General features: G+C 42.2%; 1 non-coding gene across 1 annotated transcript; it reads right to left on the reverse strand.

The window, feature by feature from the left end:
* Nucleotides 1–12,104: 12,104 nt before the first annotated feature.
* TRNAK-UUU (transfer RNA lysine (anticodon UUU)) lies at nucleotides 12,105–12,177 on the reverse strand. The gene has a single exon. It is a non-coding gene; the product is annotated as a tRNA-Lys (tRNA).
* Between the last annotated feature and the right edge of the window lie 1,241 nt (nucleotides 12,178–13,418).

Consider the following 13,418-nt stretch of genomic DNA (forward strand, 5'->3'; position numbering starts at 1 on the left):
CATCAACCCTATTGGTCATCCACAAATAGTAGACGGGAAGCTCTCACGTCCCCTCACGGATATGACCCACCGATCCTCGAGCGCCCGTGAGCCCAAGTCTATCCATTTGCAACCGTACCAATAAATGGCTCCCACAATGAGATTTATGACCTCTCACAGATCATTTCATCGGTCTTGAGTGCCCACAAATCCCCACTGCTACCACGGGTCGTTCGGTCTCAATGCCCTTCCGATTCGGGTCTGATACGACATGGACATCCTAGCCAAACAACTAGACAATCCTATGTATGTCATTCAATAACCCGGGAAAGTGTAGATAGGCATCTTCGGAGAACATCCCACACTATTCCCTCCGATGCCCAAGGACAGAAGCGTCAAAGGACACTCCCCAATCCCAAGTTATACCTAAGCAATCACATACTCAAGTCCATCATATCGCATTCATTTGATACATCATCATGATAAAAGTTAAATCATAACATCGAAGTGATCCATCATATATACAAGTAGCAAGAATAATAACTCATTATAACAAGAGTATATGAAATCACAATACTATTGTTCTAAAACATGTATAGCAGTCCTATGATATTCAAAAGCAATTAAGAAGCTATGTTCACTAAGTTATGATCATCAAGACATAGGCACATAGCCTATGTATTTATGGCGATAACCATCCTTACCTTAAGTCGCGATGATGATAATCCAACAATCTCAAAAGAATGATCCAAAGATGGTAATAAGGCCCTAGACAAACATAAATGAAAGGTTAGAAAAGAAATCAGGAAAATCGGAGGTCAAACGAGTCAAAACGGAGCAAGGTTGCTGTCAGTAGCAAGTTTGGTCGATGCACTTTGGTTGATGGCATCGACCAAAGACCATCGACCAAAAGTGGTTTCGGGCAAAAAGTTGGATTTTGGTGATTTGGTCCGAAATTGGTCTTCCGGGGCTCGGATTGATCCGAAACTTGGAGGGATGATTAATAACAATGTAAGAACACTACCTAGCAAGTATTATCACAATCCAATGGTCCAAATGAAAAACCCCAAATTGAGGTCCTATGTTCTAAAGATAAGAATCCTAGCATTCATGAGAAATCGATGTAATTGAAAGGGAAGCTAGAGAATTAGTTGGGGAATAGGTTGGGAACAAGATTATAATCATTTGCAAGCTAGAGATTAGACTAATCATACTCCACATCTCAGTCTAGTATAAGAAATCAAGTTGTTAAACAAAGAATCATGGTAATGCATATGCAAGGATCAAGATACAAGTGAGGCATAGCGAATGAAGGAAAAGCAAGTATAAATGGGAAGAGACATTCATGGCAAGGTGTTTGCAAGGTTGCAGCACCTTGGCCATGGTCTCATTAGTAAAAAGAAGAGAAGTGGGTAGGATAGAGAGCAAGAGAGAGAATCATACCTTAGAAGATGATAGTTGGAGAAGAGAGACAATGATTCTTTTAGAAGGTCATCACCCAAGCCAAGGAGGAGCCTAAGAGGAGCCTTCCCACGTTCTCAGGTGTTGAAATGAGTGAAATATGGTTCTAGGTTCGAGGTTTCACTTAAATAGAGGAAGGAATATCAAAAAAGCATATTTTTCTCAAAATCTGAGCAACTTTGGTCGATGCACTTTGGTTGATGGCATCGACCAAAGCAGGTTTCAGCAGAAAATCCATAAATAGTTCAGCAACTTTGGACAGGGATTCAGAGGTCTATACGGGGTCAAATTGAGTGAGGTTTTCTTCTACAAGTCAATTAAGAAGTCTAGTTTCAAGAAATACTTTTGGATTGAGCACAGGAGTTCATTAGATATTTCAACTAATTCACCCCTCTTCAGTGTGCAAGATTCAAAACTAACACTGACAATGCTCTCAAGTGAGGGGCATCATCGTCAATGTCCATGGGCTTGGGCTCCAACACCAAATCATCAACTAAAAGGGTCCACAAATCTCTTTTCCCCCCACTTCAGGTCTTCGGACCTACAAACATAACAGATTTCGGGCCGGGTCAAGGTTAGGATAAGGCCGGATATTACAGATCTACCCTCAGGGAAAGGTCTGGCATGATTTCCTAAGGCTTTCAAAGATAATAACACTGAAATCAAGGTCCAACTTTAAGGTCTAACACCAAATGAGTCTTTTTTTATCCCAAAACAAATAGGGTGTCTTGGTTAGGTTTGGGCTGGATTTTACATTCTTCCCCCCTTAAAATAATTTCGCCCTCGAAATTGGGAGAGTAATAGGCTTCTAAAGAGGCGGAGGACATTGCTTTATACCTTTCTTCTCCCAAAATCTTCGAAAAACAATTAACAATAAATCTTTTGTAAGAAATAAGGAATAAATCTAACATGCTTTGAAATCAAATCGAAAGTATGATCATGGCTTCATGAAGATTTTACAAGGATCATGGCAAAGATTAATATGAAGATTATAAAACCTTAAGAATGAAAGGAGATAGTAGAAGAGATGGTTGCAAAGATTCAATATCTTCTTCATAGTCTCAATCACAACGAATAAACATAGTAAGAGTAGATCAACACAACACATGAGAGATTACTAACCTTTGATTGAAGAACAGGAGATGAAAAGCTTGAAGTCTTGAAACAATTAGAAGGAATATCAATACATGAAGATCACATTTGATTTCTCTTCAAAATCATCATGTGGGGAAAACACAGGGTTATAGAATGTATGGAGATCCACTATAGAACATCAGGGATAGAAGGATCAGTTGTGGGAATGACTTAAGATCACCCTCCCATCAAAGGGAAAATAGAAGGCACAAGAAGAAATTGTAGAGAGGATAGATCAACTTCGGGGTACAGTTCTACCAAATGAACTAGGCAACTCATGCGACAGAGAATAAATCAAACAATGTATAAGGTAGGTATGCATTTGGCACAACAGCAAGGTTAGGGTTAGGTGAGATTTCACAATGGGCAAGTTGAAATAACCAATCGAATGCTTTTGGATGGAATAAAGAAGTGTCTGGAGACAAGTCGGGCCAAGTGGGTAGAAGAACTACTGAGCGTCCTTTGGACATATCACACCACAGCCAGAATTCCTACGGGAGAAACTCCTTTTCGGCTAGCCTACGGCACAGAAGCACTTGTCCCGAGTAGAGGTATTAGTAGAGTCAAAGAGATATACAGACTTCAATGAAGAAGCAAACGAAGAAGGCTTGAAGAGCAATCTTGATCTAATAGACGAAGTGCGAAGCGTGTCAGAATACCGAAATCAAAGATATCAAAACCGAGTAGTTGGATACTTCAATGCTCGGGTAAAAAATAGAAGACAATGTGTGGGTGACTTTGTGCTCCGCAAAGTTGCAGCATCAGACCCAAGAAACCAAGGCAAGCTCTCAACAACTTGGGAAGGGCCATATCTCGTCGAGCAAGAGACAAAACCAGGGACTTACAAGCTAAGAAACTTAGCCACAGGTGAGATGATAGACCAAACTTGGAATTCCATGAATCTTCGAAAATTCTATCAGTAGAATTAGTCAAGATATGTAGCACTTGCAAGCAAGTCGAAAGACCATTTGATTTTCAATAAAATCTACATCTACATTTTTTATATCCTTTTTCTCAAAAAGAAAGTTATTAGCGAAAAATACACAAGTATTTCTTCAAGTCAAGAAGAGCCCAAGAGAGTTCTTGATAAGTTCAAGAACCCGAGAGCGTTCTTAAGATCAGGAAGAACCCAAGAGAGTTCTTGACAATTTCAAGAACCCGAGAGCATTCTCAAGATCAGGAAGAACCCAAGAGAGTTCTTGACAAGTTCAAGAACCCGAGAGCGTTCTTAAGATCAGGAAGAACCCAAGAGAGTTCTTGACAAGTTCAAGAACCCAAGAGCGTTCTTAAGATCAGGAAGAGCCCGAGAGAGTTCTTAACTTGTAACAAGTTTAAGAACCCAGGAGTGCCCTTCAAAGAAACCTAAGAAAGGATCCACAAAGGGTAGAGATCTCTCAGAGGGGTCACACTTGGGAAGTCACTCGGGTAGCCATTCGGGAGAATCTCTCAACCTCTTATGAAGCCCAAGGAAGGCTTTCATAAGATGATCTCTCAGAGGCGTCACACTCGGGAAGTCACTCGGGTAGCCATTCGGGAGAATCTCTCAACCTCTTATGAAGCCCAAGGAAGACTTTCATAAGATGATCTCTCAGAGGCGTCACACTCAAGAAGTCATTCGGGTAGCCATTTGGGATACTCTCTCAACCTCTTATGAAGCCCAAGGAAGGCTTTCATAAGATGATCTCTCAGAGGCGTCACACTCGAGAAGTCACTCGGGTAGCCATTCGGGAGAATCTCTCAACCTCTTATAAAGCCCAAGGAAGGCTTTCATAAGATGATCTCTCAGAGGGGTCACACTCGGGAAGTCACTCAGGTAGCCATCCAAGATAATCTCTCAACCTCTTATGAAGCCCAAGGAAGGCTTTCATAAGATGATCTCTCAGAGGCGTCACACTCGGGAAGTCACTCGGGTAGCCATTCGGGAGAATCTCTCAACCTCTTATGAAGCCCAAGGAAGGCTTTCATAAGATGATCTCTCAGAGGGGTCACACTCGGGAAGTCACTTAGGTAGCCATCCAAGATAATCTCTCAACCTCTTTTAAAGCCCAAGGAAGGCTTTCATAAGATGATCTCTCAAAAATGTTACACTCGGGACATATAAAGGGATAACACTTTGGAGAAATCTCACAGTCAGAAATAAGAATATCAAGGGTTTCAAAGTATCGACAATCTCTAAGCCAATACGCTAGGGGAGTGACTCGGGTAGACAATCGGGAGAAATAAGAGCTTAATGCCTCAGTTATATGTAGGCGATTACGAGTTAATCTTCTGCAAAATATTTGGCCACAAGGACCGATATTACATAAATCAAATACAAACAAGTTCAAAATATTTGGCCACAAGGACCAATGTTACAAAAACAAAGTTCAGTTCAAGCAGCAGAAGCAAGAAAATAAAGATAAGTTTTCAAAGTCTCTTTCACATTTAACTCTCAGGAGAATCCTCTCTTTCGGGAAGCTCTTCGTCTGGAATCTCCTTAGCATGGCTATCTCCAGTATCCTCTTCCTCATCTTCATCAATGAAGAGAAGAGGATCGGGAGGGCTATATGGCTCCTTACATTCGATGCCATCGAGCACAGCCTTCTCAAGTTTCTCGTATACTTTCCCATCTAACTTCCCAGCTAACTCTTTGGGATTAGGAATATCAACTTGTTGAAGAACTGAAGAAAAGGCATCATCAAAGCCGAGACGATAGGTGAAGATAGAAAGAGCAGTCTGGAGTTTCTTGAACTGAGGGGTGCCAAGGTAAGAAGTAATGATTTCCTTCTGGACGACATCAGGGACTTCATCAGCACTAACAGGAAGCTTTCCAGCTCGAACCTCAGAATGAAGCTGAAGGACGAGAGACTCCATTTCATCCTTCCCGTGTGCAAGCTCCTCCTTATCCTTGAGAGCCTCCTCCAAGTCTTTTTTGGCCTGAGAAAGCTCTTCTTTAAGGGCTGACTTACTTTTAGACATCTCCTTCAATCTCAGACTCTTTTCTTCATCCCGCTTCTTCAAAGACTCAACCTTTTTTATTGACTCAGAAAGCTCCATAGTAGACCGTTCACGAGCCTTCTCAACCTCTCAAAGCTGCTCAATAAGATGCTCAGAACGAATCATGCATTCCCCCATGTAATGCGCCCCTCCCGATAAACACCTAAAGAAGATTTGAAATACCAGATTACAGAAGTTACTTCAAGAGCTACAAATAACTATGGAAAGAGAATTACCTGTAGGCATTCCCATAAAACTTGTCGTCCGGAAGACTTCTCAGGTGCTCACGATCAGATGGGATCATCCCTTCAAGAAGCCAAGTTCTGACAGCATTAGGATCCCCAAGAATGGTATCCTCGAAGTCAAATTCCACCCCCGGAACAAACACAGGAGAAGCTCTATCACGCTCCTCGGGAGTGTCCTTGGCACCTCTGGGTCTTTTGGTTGATTTGCCCAATCGACTGGAAGGGAAGGCCTGAGGAACCCCAATCTTGGGAGGACCCCCACCGGGACCAACAGATGAACTTTTCTTTGAACTCTTCTTGAAATGACCGGAGGTTTTGGACGAGTCAAGAGCGTTGAGAGCCTGAATAACGGGACCTGAATCTTTGACTGAACTCTTCTTCGCTGGCTTTCGGGCGAAGGCTTCCTTAGTATTCCCACTAGCAATAGCGCGAAGAGCATCAATATCCAACTTATTAGCCACTTTGATAACAAATGAAGGAGATTAGAAGAGTCAGGGTAAGAAAATGCGAAAAATTGAAGAGTGTCAAAGAATAAGGGGCTCACCCGAAGAGAAACCCCATAACTGAAGAATAGAAGGATACTCATATGAGTATCCGTGAACAACAGCTGAATCTCCTTGAACCTGGATAATCTTTTCTAAGGCCACTTCTTCAGCGGCGGACAACTCAACAAGATTATTGGGGTCTTCAAGATCTGAGTTTGTTTTCTTCACAACACGGTCGGGAAAGACGGCGGGACTGGGGGCTTGTAGAAAAGGAAGTGATGTCTCCACCCCTTGGTGGACGTTGGCATAGACTCCAGCAAAATGATATTGCCCGACCAGTCAACCGCGTCAGTTGCCCAACGATGAAGAGAGAGCCAACCCCCCTTTGACTAACTTCTTAACTTCGAAGAAATGATGAAGAAGGGGGAAAGTTGGTTTGACTCCAACATTGTAACAAAAACCAACAAAACAGGTAATTTCTCCAACTATTCGAGATTAGATTGGAAGGAGAAATTCCATAATGCGTAAGAAGGTCTTCGATAACTTGTTGTACGGGAAGACAAAGACCTCCCAAGAAGGCATCAAAGTAGAGGGAAAAGGTCCCTTCAGGGGGCTCTCCAACCCGATTGGACACAGACGGGAGCAGGAAGGAATACTCCTTGGGAATTTCACAAAAATCTCTCAAACGTTTGAGATGAAGTTGTTTAAGGTCATCGGGATAGAATTCGGGACCCGAAAGTTTAAGGTCATAATTAGTGTGAGACGGGGTCTTTGGCTTACTCCTTTCCTCAAGAGTTGCCTCTTCAGAAAGCACTCAATATGGAGAAAGGGTGGCCAACGATTCCGGGAATCTTGAGGACAAGAAAGGGGTGGACGAGGCGAAGAATGCCTCTGCCAAACAACTTGAAGCTGGGCAGGAAGAGGTTGACTAACTCTATCAACTTCTTGCTCAAGAGAAGAATCCACAGAATGCTCAAAATTGACTAAGTCAAGTCCTAAGTCAGAGCATAGGGGTTCTTGGTTAAGAGGGTCATCCCTAGCTAAGTTGGTCGCTGCCCTCACAATGTCATGAGAGTAAGAGTAATCAGGGAGATCATCTTCACTGGAATAAAGCATAGACTAGGTTCGGGAGTACGCCTCGGGACTTGAGACTTCAGTAATCGGGACTACCATTCGGGAAGTGGTTCGGGCTAATCCCTTACCTTTTCTCAACTTATCCATGAAATGCAGAAATGTTAAAAGAAATGGAGAAAAGTTAGAAGAAACTTACTGGACGAAGAGTTGAGAAGTAAGTCGAAGCTAGCAATGCAGTGAATGAAGCTTCAAATAGGAAGTGATTGCAGGAAAAAAAGTGAAAAATGAGGATTGAACCTCTATTTATAGTGAGGATGAGGAGATGAAAAGATGCGTCCAACGGTTAGAAATCAAGAAAGGCAACGGTTGAGATCAGGTATATGAAAGGTCACGATCCAACGACCGATGATGAACATACACGACGGTTGAGATTGAGAGGGCTCAAGATTTCAATCAAACAGCCCACGATCGGGAATCTCAACAGCTGAGATAACGTGACCGTTGGCGTATCAGGAGTTGCAATGAAGGTGAATCAATACAGTGGTTGGGAGTTAAAAACCATAGCTTTTAACGAAACTTTGGAGAAATAATGGCTAGACGATGCCTTGGAATTTCTTCAAAAGAGAAAACCTCCAAAAGGGTCTAAGAAAAGCATTCCGTACATTCGGGAGACCGATCACACGGAATGGGGGGCTCTGTTGTGGAGAACATATAGCTCGAGGGGCCCCCCGAGACGAACGTACACCCCCACTAGGGGCAGAGAAGTCTTCTTAAGGAAATTCTGAGAATCCCTTCTGGAGTAAAGCACATATCCACTCGGGAGATGAGTCTTTTGCAGGCTCGGGATGAACGCTGCTCTCTCATGAGAGACACAAAAAAACCCCCTCAAGAGGAAGCATATTAACCCTTCGAGAAACATGTTCGGAATAAGCTTAAGACTCCCACTTGGACTAAGTCCAAGAGTGACGTTGAAGACGGCCAAGTCAAAAGAGTTAGTTACAGATAACTACTCAATAAGGCTGTTCCGAGATTTGAGGAGATGAGTTAGCGAATAATGGCTCTATCTGGTCCGCCAAAGAAGGAGCCGTAACTCCGAAGATATTCCACTCACTCTTCAATTGACAATCCGAAACTCAAGGAAGCGCCGCCTCCAGGTAACTTCTATATAAACCCACATCCTACATGGAGAAAGGTATGAGATTCATCTGATCAATTATTCATTACGTTCTTGAAAACTCTCTCAAGAACTCTTATTGTTGCCTAGGCTGATTTGGGCGTCGAAGGCGGTTCCCCGGACCAAAACTTAGCTGGACCTTTCTTGTTTTCTTTGTAAGTGCAGCCATCTCAGCTATTCCAACTTGGCTGAGGAGCTCTTAAGGTAGTCATCTTAGTATCAGGCCCTTGAAGAAGTTCTAGACGCAACACTAGGGTTTGTTGTTTGTGTGTTATTGGGGTTTCTAGGGTTACATATGTGGTGGTTCAAGAGTTTAATTAGGTTAGATTTAATTCTGATTTTGTTGTTTTGTGAATTCATACTTAATCCTAAGAGGTTACGGTTTCGAAAATTGTATTTCAATCGGTTTGATATACAAAGATGACATTATTTCAAAAGATATGCTTATTCTTTAATTTATTTTATCTTGATGCATGAATATTTGTTCTCTCCCTATCAACCTTAGTGGGTTAACTAATCTCACTCTAATGTACATTACATTCTGTATTTTAATTTTGCACAACTAGCATAAAACAAAGAATTAGAAACTAGGACTCGGTCAAGTCAGAGAAAATTTTCTATCACAATCAAGGTTTGATATGTCGACTCATGTCGCCGTGTCGGACCCTGGCGACACGGCGACATGAGCGACATGTCGCCAAAAGTCGCCCGACTTTTGGCAAGGGTTCGATGAAAAATCGAACCCCTGTTTCGAAGGGTATTTCAGGTTATTTTGACCTGAAATTTGACGTGTAACCTAATTTGAGGTCAATAAACACATTGGGAGTGTTATTTTGACCTAAAACATCACATAATCTAAAGTTTATAACTGGCACATGTCCAGCTGTATGCGGGCAAAACTGGAAGTTTGGAAAATTCATATAAACTAATGTAAATATGCAAAGAAAACACAAATATACAATTAGTAAAGAGATGTACTAAAGTTTACAATTCATTATACAATTATGTTGAGAAAAGAGATGTATGGCTCATGCTTCACATATTGTTACCGACGAACACGGGGTCCCGCTCCCCGGTGAGCGGGCAGGGGTCCGGGGAGGCCGCCCCGGCGGGGGTGTGGGGGCAGGGCCCCCGGAGCTTTTAGAGGCCCTATGTCACCTTGGCAAAAAACGAACGAAAAATTGGCGAAAAACAAACGAAAGGCTGTTATATATGGCAAATTTAGCGATATATCGCCGACTATATCGACTTGTTGGCGACATATCGCCGACAGAAGGCGATATGTCGTTGACTTAAAGTTTTATCGGTGTCGCTGGGGGGTGTCGTGTCGCCCCCCATCGACATGGCGACATATCGCCCTATGTCGGCGATATGTCACAGAGCGATATGTTGCCGACACAATGAACCATGATCACAATACTATGAAAAGAAATTACAAAACCATCTTCTGCAACAATGTGGTTGGAATCCACCAGTTAATAATTAGGGAATGAAATTTCAAAATGTTCATCTCCAATGATCTTGTGAAAGTGCAATATAAAAAGCCATACTTCATATTCCCATCGAAAACGTGAACACATTGAGTGTTATTTTGACCTAAAACATCACATAATCTAAAGTTTATAACTGGCACATGTCCAGCTGTATGCGGGCAAACGAGTTTGGAAAATTCATATAACTAATGTAAATATGCAAAGAAACACAAATATACAATTAGTAAAGAGATGTACTAGTTTACAATTCATTATACAATTATGTTGAGAAAAGAGATGTATGGCTCATGCTTCACATATTGTTACCGACGACCGGGTCCCGCTCCCGGTGGCGGGCGGGTCGGGGAGGCCCCGGGGGTGGGGGGCGGGGCCCCGGGCTTTTGAGGCCCTTGTCACCTTGGCAACGCGTTGGCGAAACCGAGGCTGTTATATTGGCTTTAGCGATATTCGCCGACTATATCGACTTGTCGGCGACATTCGCCGCGGCGTTGTCGTTGACTTAAGTTTTATCGGTGTCGCTGGGGGGTGTCGTGTCGCCCCCGATGCATGGCGACATATCGCCCTATGTCGGCGATATGTCCGGGCGATATGTTGCCGACACAATGACCATGATCACAATACTATGAAAAGAATTACAAACCATCTTCGCAACAATGTGGTTGGAATCCACCGCTTAATAATTAGGGAATGAAATTTCAAAATGTTCATCTCCAATGATCTTGTGAAAGTGCAATATAAAAAGCCATACTTCATATTCCCATCGAAAACGTGAACACATTGGGAGTGTTATTTTGACCTAAAACATCACATAATCTAAAGTTTATAACTGGCACATGTCCACGATGCGGAAGTTTGGAAAATTCATATAAACTAATGTAAATATGCAAAGAAAACACAAATATACAATTAGTAAAGAGATGTACTAAAGTTTACAATTCATTATACAATTATGTTGAGAAAAGAGATGTATGGCTCATGCTTCACATATTGTTACCGACGAACACGGGGTCCCGCTCCCCGGTGGCGGCGGGGTCCGGGGGGCGCCCCCGGGGGGTGTGGGGGCGGGGCCCCGGAGCTTTAGAGGCCCTATGTCACCTTGGCAAAAAACGAACGAAAAATTGGCGAAAAACAAACGAAAGGCTGTTATATATGGCAAATTTAGCGATATATCGCCGACTATATCGACTTGTCGGCGACATATCGCCGACAAAAGGCGATATGTCGTTGACTTAAAGTTTTATCGATGTCGTTGGGGGGTGTCGTGTCGCCCCCCAGCGACATGGCGACATATCGCCCTATGTCGGCGATATGTCACAGAGCGATATGTTGCCGACACAATGAACCATGATCACAATACTATGAAAAGAAATTACAAAACCATCTTCTGCAACAATGTGGTTGGAATCCACCAGTTAATAATTAGGGAATGAAATTTCAAAATGTTCATCTCCAATGATCTTGTGAAAGTGCAATATAAAAAGCCATACTTCATATTCCCATCGAAAACGTGGAAACTTTTTTAGTACATGCTGAAGATCCAACTTCAATTAAATGGCCAAAACATGGTTGACATGAGTTTACAAATACTATTAATTTACCATTGCCAAGGATATTGATTGGTTTCCAAGGATATTTGTATCCAACTTCAAATATGAAATAGCCAAAACACAGTCGACTTGAGTTATGAATACTATTAATTTACTATTGCCAAAGATACCAATTGGTTCCAAGGATATTCATGGATGAATAGTTTGAAAATGATGGAGGTCGATGCAGTGTTATCTAATTTAGTCTTTCTTAATGAAGTCTAGCGAAGCCCATACTTCTAGAGCAACATTATTATTATTGTTGAAGCTTAAGGTCTTATAATCCAATAATTACATTACTTTATTTTTCTTAGCCTAGCAAATTATGTCCTATAAGACAACAATTGAGAAATAGAGACGCAAAATAAATATCATATTAGTGCTCTGGGTTTTTAAGGATAATTATACAAAAATGTAGTAGAAGTTTGGATCTACTTATCGTGCTTGTCGACACACCACACCTATATAGTTCAGTCGTGGAAAAACATATTATCATACGCCGTCTGTGGGAATCGAACCCACGACCACGTGGTTAAAAGCCACGCGCTCTACCAGCTGAGCTAAGACGGCTTGAATGTACATTAAATTCTTATATTTAAATTAGTTTGTTTTATTAAAAGAATGATAAGACTTTAATTATTGGAAACTTCGTTAATTCTTCCATCAAAGTCTCATACAAGGGAATTTCTTTGACGTGTTCATTTCCTCCGAGCCTTATCAGCTTATCCGAAGAATTTTTCTTGAAAACAACAAAATGAAGCATACGGTGGGTAAGAGCTAGAATCATCATCTTCACAGAGCTGACGACCGTCAAAAAAAACACACTAAAACACCAAAAATTGGCAATTAGATCAGCTCGAGAGAAAATTCCCACACAACTCAGAAGAGCTCAAGTGAGAGAGGAAGAGAGTATGAAAGGTTATGCCATCGCTCTTGTTTCTTGTGGTGCAATTCTTGCATCAGTTTTAGGGTTGTACCTATTGATTTTTCTTTGCAAGAGAAGTCCAAAGAAAGAAAAGAAAGAAATCAAGACTAACCAAACCTGTCTTCCGAGTTCTGCTCCTCTACCTGTCAATGGCAATGTTAAGCAAAGTCGGGGAACTAACAGTCGGAGCACCGAAGGTGCTGGCATGGTTCTTGTGGTGGATGCCAGTGCTTTAGCCACTGCTGATGTAGGAGGAGATGACGACGGCGGTTCGACTACTGACTGTGGAGGTGGTTATCATGGTGGTGGAGGAGGCGGTGGTCATAATGGTGATGGCGGTGGTGGTGGTGGCCGTCACGGTGGAACCGGTGGAGGCGGTTATCATGGTGGTGGTGATCATGGTGGCGGTGGCTATCATGGTGGAGGTGGCTATCACAGTGGTGGTGATCATGGTGGAGGTGGCTATCACGGTGGTGGTAGTAGCGGCGGCTGTGGGGGAGGATACGATGGTGGCGGTGGCGGAGGTGGAGGCGGAGGATTCGATGGTGGTGGCAGCTCTGGCTTTTAACTGAAAATTATCAAATTCAAATAAGAAAACTGTGTGTATGTTACTTCGTGTTACTGTGTCCACATCATATTTGATTTTGAATGAAGCTAGCCTGGGCAGTAAAATGTATGTACTTAATTTAATATGTAAACTGTTATTTATTTATTTATTAATTTTTTTATCAGAACTTGAAAACTGAAATTATACGTGGGCTTAAATTCTGTTGGAAAAACTCTGTAGGAAATTCAATCATGAACTTATCTTTCTTTGCGAACCTAAGTGTAAAAACTTCCGCAACATCCACAAACAATTCATGGGTGCTCTAAAAGGTTATGAGTC

This window comes from Hakea prostrata, chromosome 5, assembly GCF_041222555.1.
Source record: "Hakea prostrata isolate BN-2017 chromosome 5, UWA_Hpros_2, whole genome shotgun sequence".
In the NCBI taxonomy this organism is placed as follows: Eukaryota; Viridiplantae; Streptophyta; class Magnoliopsida; order Proteales; family Proteaceae; genus Hakea; species Hakea prostrata.